Source organism: Cibotium barometz, chromosome 28 (genome assembly GCF_041138505.1).
Source record: "Cibotium barometz isolate CiBa-2024 chromosome 28, ASM4113850v1, whole genome shotgun sequence".
NCBI classification, from domain to species: Eukaryota; Viridiplantae; Streptophyta; class Polypodiopsida; order Cyatheales; family Cibotiaceae; genus Cibotium; species Cibotium barometz.
In genome coordinates, this window is record NC_141073.1 from 8930902 (window position 1) to 8937657 (window position 6756).

General features: G+C 40.8%; 1 pseudogene; it reads right to left on the reverse strand.

The window, feature by feature from the left end:
- Positions 1-356: 356 nt before the first annotated feature.
- LOC147622465 (uncharacterized) lies at positions 357-3071 on the reverse strand (annotated as a pseudogene).
- Between the last annotated feature and the right edge of the window lie 3685 nt (positions 3072-6756).

The following is a 6756-nucleotide window of genomic DNA, read 5'->3' on the forward strand; positions in this document are numbered from 1 at the left end:
CATCTCTATTCTCATTTGAAAATCAAATTTCAAAATGGTGCAATGCAATACATGAGAAGCATGTGCCTTGCTTGGGGGTAAATTCAGATTTCAAATTGAAAATAAGCATGGCTTTCGAGACATTTTTCCTTTTCTTTTTTCTCCCCAAACCTCACTGTCCACAAAAACCTCTACTTAATAGAGCTAAGAAAACCCAGAAACGAAAAGTTTTCTGTGGCAGAGAAGAAAAAACTCTCCATAATATATATATATATAGCACATACGAGATAGAGATAGGAGAAATAGCTTGAACCCTGTTCAACGGCCTTCAATGGTCAAATTGTTCCGAACACACTAGCTCTATATAGAAAAGCACATGTTTAATCAACCTTCTAATAATCTTTATTGTCAAAAAAATACAACACATATATGTGTTGCATCTATCTACATACATATACATACCTACGTGTGTGTGTGTGTGGAAGTGTGTGTGTGTGTGTGTGTGTGTGTGTGTGTGAGAGAGAGAGAGAGAGAGAGAGTAAAGGTCACTGCATTTGAATAGAGACCCTCGTACTGCATCCGTTTGAAACAGTTCAGAGCATCCTGACCCTACCCTTGTTGTGTAGAGCATCCAACTAGTGCAGTCCAAGAGAATACATCCCCAACAGGGAGCATGTGAAGCAATTTGTGTGCTTTCGCAAACACACCGCATTTTGTATACATGCTGACTAAAGCGTTTGCTACATAAGAGCTCTTTTCGACCAACCCCCTTTTCAAAATATCCACATGCACCGTAGTGCCTCTGCATAGATCCTTCTTCTTGGCACATGCTCACGCAATGGGGCAAAAGGATTAAAAAACTCTCCGTAATATATTATGGAGATAGGAGAAATAGCCTAACCCATGTCCAACGGCCTTCAATGGTCAAATTCAGCATGTACTGGCATTACCTCTGTGTCTACCCTTACTAGCATTACTGCTTTGTCTACCTTCATCATGGAACATGCAGGCATGCTATGCTTTTACATTGATCATGAGCTGAGTTCGGCGTCCACAAATGTTATATGAGATATATTCCTTTCCATGTCTCCATGTGTAGTGCACACACCATATAGGCCTCAACTAGTGTTAATATGATATATTATGCACATGCTCACCCAACGGACAGATAAAAGATTTGATACATGCACATGTATTCCTCAGAGACAACCAGGTTAGTGGGTTTCCACTGGAGAAAATTACAAGTCTGCACAGGAAATCTTTCCATTCCACTTCTTGAGTGGCAAGTCAACAAACTCTGTAGTTCCACATATGTCAACGAAAGTTACCACGGCTGAGTTGATGCCGACATTGAAATAAACAGAAACAAAAATAACTGTGTCGTGGCTGCTCCTTGTCCTTGTCGGAGTAAAAATTGATCACAACCTCATGATACCTCACAGCCCTTTCGATATGTTCAGTTATGACACTCCTGCTTCCATTTGCTACCAGTTCAAAGCCAAACTTCGAGAAGTAATCACCATCATGAACAAGCATGTCAAGACACAGCTGGGTACGCCTCCTCCCAGCCACAGCTACTTCCTTAGCTTCAGGCAAAACCCTAGCTCTGATAGAAGGATATGCTCGTCTGATGATAGCCTTAATCCTGCACATAAATAGAAACTGATGGGCATACGCTGATGGCTCATCCTATCCAGGTACGCAGCATTGGGAGGTGGATCCACCTTGTCCCACATGATTGCACACCCCCATGGAGAATAGCTGTGCGTAGGAGTGGCGAAGAGATGCAGACAACATAGTCTCCATTTTCTTCCTCAGTGGCAACCAACACCCCCTGGGCAATAAAGTACCGCAGCTTAACCAACTGATGTTCACATCGAAACTCCTCTACTTCAAGAAGCTTCACTAGCATACAATAGACCTCGTCATTGTCTGCATGCATTCTAACATACTGCATAATTCAGTTATACGTGGTCTGCCCAAATATGTAAGTCCCCAGACGGTAAGACTCAGCCCGCTTGATCCAATCTTTGAACTTCCACAATTTCTCTTGAACAAGATATACTAAACAAGTTCCAGTCAAGCCCTTGTGGCCCCATGTCCACTGCATGATTGAACCTGCTATCGCCTCCACATCGATGCCAACACCCGGTCGATCAGCAGCTGCCTGGTTTAGTAGAGACTGTACATCCTCTAAGCTGAAATTAGATGATGAAAGTACATGATCATGTGGAAAAGGTGACAACCTGCGAGGAGTCGATCCTGCCTGGTAGTCTCCTCGCCCCGCCCCCAGTGCATCATGGACACAATTGTCGTACTGAGCCTCAATAAGATCCCACAAACATTCCGTTCCAACCAGTAGAAAACCATATAGATTGTAGCTGTCCGGTGCATACTTCATCAGCCTGACCACATGGAAGAATTCATCGATACAGGTAGGGGACAAATTAAGTCAGGGGTTAGTAGTTTGTCCTTGGCAAATAGTGACATGAATTGCAGTTCACCGCACAATTCCTCTGGATTCCTGCTCTTAAAGAGACCAGGGCATGTAATGTGAAGGCTGTCCCAAAAGTAAGCCCAAAGCTTGCATCTGTCCCAGCTTGCATTAGCACGTATGAGGCCACCCAAGTCAGGCGTCTGACTCGAGGCTAAGCCTCTCCTTGGCAGCTATGACACAAGTGCTTTTTCCGCTTTGCCTGGAGCCACAGAGAACGCAATACTTTCCCTGCTTGAGGTCCTTCACAAGAGCGTCCATGTCCGCAGGAACATAGTAATAGAGAGTGGGAACCACAGAAACCCCAGCCCCGAACCGCCGCTGTATATGAGTCTGAATCTGTCTTCGCCTCACCCTATATCTGAAACCTGCCCCTAAAGTTGCTGACCGAGTAGGACAATAGGCGCCCCATCATCCTGCACAATCTCCATACAGAGACCCCTTGGATCCACAGACATCTCCCCAGCGATGTTTGCCATCGCTTCTTCCGCTGAGATACCTCCACCGCTGCCCAAAACCTTGCACATCCAACGCCTCCATCTCCTCCCCGCCACGCTTCGACATCGCGTATGCTCTTGCAGAGAAAAGTATTTTTACACTTTTTTGTTACCGCAGAGTATAAAACACGAGCTATTAAAAAAAATACGAGCTAAAAAGAGATTTTATTTTTTTCATGAGAGAGAGAGTAGAGGGAACCGATAATATTTTTCTTCTCGGATCTTAAAACTTTCAATTTTAAAATTTACAAGTTTTTCTTCAATATGTACAAGTTTTTTTATTAAAATGCTTAAAATTTTATCAATCTTTAAAATTGCAAAAATAAAATTTACAAGTGAGATCATGAATTTTGCAGGTACGTTGTAAGGGTCTGCAAGTTTTCTGTGAACACTAGAGGGAACAGGGAAGAGAGAGAGAGAGAGAGAGGAGCTCTTTGGGCGCTCGAGTGAGAGAGATGAGAGTATTATGTCCTTTAGTCGTATTAGTGGGAGAATATAGTGAGAGATACAAGAGAGAGAGGAGAGAATTCTATCCTCTCTCACTCTACTTTCCTCTCTTCCACCCTCTCACTACTCTCTCGCTCCCCCTCTCACTCTACTCTCCTCTCTCCCCCCTCTCGCATAATAGAGGGCGTGTACTACCGCCTCTATATCTATGTTCTTTCTCTGTCTATTCTCTCGCTTCTCTCTTTCTCCCCCTCTCCCTTGGCACCCCTTATATCTCTCCTCTAACTCTCTCCTCTCTCTCGTAGTGCATCCCCCCTCTCTTGCCTTTCACTCTCTACTCTATCTTGTCTCCCTCTCTCTTCCTAGTGTCATACAACACATTTTGTATGCTCTAACGAGCTTATTTATTTATTTCTTGACAAGCCTCACAACCGTAAAATCAATTCTAGAAGGACCAACAACCAGCGTGAAATTCTTCCTTTGGCATGTGGCTTGTTTACAAGGCATAACAAGGCTTGATGATCAAACTTGTTAGCAAGTAAGTAGTGCCAGAATTTTTCTATAGCAGATACCATTGCTAAACCCTCGCGTTCAGTAGTCGTATAGTTTAACTCAACCTCATTTAGTTGTCTACTTGTGAAACAAATAGGGTAGTCACCTGAGTGGGTTAGAACACATCCAATTGCAAAGTTTGAAACATCAATATGCATATGGAAGATGATATCCCAATTTGGCACTCTCAGTATTAGAACAAGCCCAAGGCTTTGTTTGAGCAATTTGCTGACATGATCACATTCCTCAGTCAAATACTGTGAGAAGCTTGTATAAAGAATGGGCTATCTCGACATAGAATAGAATAAACCGACGATAATATCCAACATGGCCAATGAATCTCTAGACTCCCTTATAGTTAGTGGGTGGTGTGAATTCCAAGATAAGTTTTATCTTGCTTTTGCCTGTGGAAATACCATTCTCAGACACTATATATCCTAGGATGATTCCATGTTTTACCCCCAATTGGCATTTGAAAGGATTTAAAGATACACGACAAAGTCAGCATTTTTCAAACACCTTTCTAAGACACGACATATGTGTTTTCTATGTTGAATGGACACAAAGATCATCCAAGAAAGCTTTGCAAAAATCTCTTAGGAACTCTTTAAATGTGCTATTCATAAGCCTCTAGAAAGTAGCTGGTGTGTTGGTCAACCCAAATGGTATAACTTTGTAAGAATATAGACCATACTTTATCACAAAAGCCATTTTAGACCGGTCCCAGGTGTAATAGAAATCTAATTATAGTGTCAGTATCCATCTAAAAAGGTATAGGCTTCCTTTCCTACAACTCTTTCAACTGAAGAGCATGTTTTGAATATAGAGAGGAGTAGTGATCTCTACATGTTGATGCATTTACTCCTTGACATCAACACACACTCTAAGCTTTCCATTTAGGGGAGACTAATACCGCTTCAATGAATCAAATATGCCCCAAGATGTTTCGAGGTATCATACTGGACATTTGAGCAGTTATCTCACTCGGAGATGCACCGGGCTTTGGAAGCGTATACACATCACTTCTCATTTGTATACCCGCACAACTTTACAAAGATGGAATCAAATATGACATGGATATTTACATTAGTAGCTTTGGATGAACACGCAACATACGACTTTGCCTCATTCATTCATTCTAAAAGAGTTTCTGGGAACTAGACAAGCAAAGCTGCATAAAAACTTAAAGTATTTGGGAGGCATTCTAGCCTTGACCACGGATTGCGTATGGAGGCATCAATGCTTTAGGTTTTTTGCCCAAGCCACTTGTTATGAAAGCGTCAAGCCTAAGAGAGGACCACCATCAAAGCATAAAAGGAGAAGCCACGAAGGCACAAGAAGACAAAGAAAGAGGCCACTCCCACAGACTCTAAAAAGACTTCTTCTTAAGATGAGGGAGATGAGAATGAAGGGAAACTTGAGTGCAAAACAAAGCGTAGGCACGATACATAGAGTCAAAAGAAACTCTTACCAAAGCCAAGTAAATATTAGAATAGATAAAGGAGAAGAAAGAAACTATGGAGTCACAAAAACAACCTAAAGTTCAAGAGCAAATGGAGAACCCAGAAGCCTTTGAAACCAAAAAGGAAGATGCTAGAAAAGACATGATAGGGAGTATGACTATTACAAGACCTTATTTCAATAAATTTTACAAATTACTTTAAATAAGTTAACTACAAGTTAGTACATCAACCTTAGAAGAATTAAACGAAAAACTTAAATAGAAAAATATTTATGAACACAAGACAAAACCATTGGGTCCAATCTGCCCCCCATATGTAAGACCCGCAGTCTCACATATGAGTATTTCAATGATTTATTAAGGTATGAAGTAATTTGATACAATTATACATCTTCTCATCAGAGGAGAAAAGAGAAGATAGAAAGAAAAGAGAGCTTCATCTAAGGAACCTACAATTCTTACAAACCATGTTTAATCTCTCTCTCTCTCTCTCTCTCTCTCTCTCTCTCTCTCTCTCTCTCTCTCTCTCTCTCTCATGAAATAATTAAACTATATAAGGAAAACAATAAGAGAACTAATACTCCCTGTAGACATTTGCCTATCTCAGCCTGTCTTGGCTTCCTTCATACAAGTACAAGCCTGCAACTTGCAGCCGTCCGTTTCGTAAAATTCAACCGTATGCAAAAACCAACCTACTTTTTGGGGATCTTTATCATAAATATGCTATTTTTATCATATATTTATTTTCTCATATACTCTCATCTCTAACTATAATTTTTATTGAATAAATATAATTAAATTCAAGAAAGTTCACTCACATATAACAGTCCTCCCGGCTCAGTTGCGTAGCTTGCAAAACATGGTCCAGAAATTTGACAAAAGAAAAGTCCAACAAATCAGCAGGGTTTTGCACATGGTACATTAGATCATACATTACCAATAAAATGTGTCCTACCAAAACCATTAACAACAAGATATGCATGTTGTTAAATATATATATATATATATATATATATATATATATATATATTCAAAAACAATAACAGTTGGTAAGAAGCATACCCGTCATACCAAAAGCCCGATATTGTTGTTAAGATATCAACCATCTCGATCCATTGTCTTATATTTATGCCATATTCACCCTGGCTAATGAGCAACACATGCTCGCACTCTCTCCAACTATACTAGTTGTCCACCATCACAGAATGTCAGCAACTCACAACTACTAACACCGATAGTAATCATGATTGAGTACTAACCCGTACTCAAGTCCAGTTTTCTCTAAGCCATGGGCATCCCCAATGACCCCAGAGCGTGATCAAACA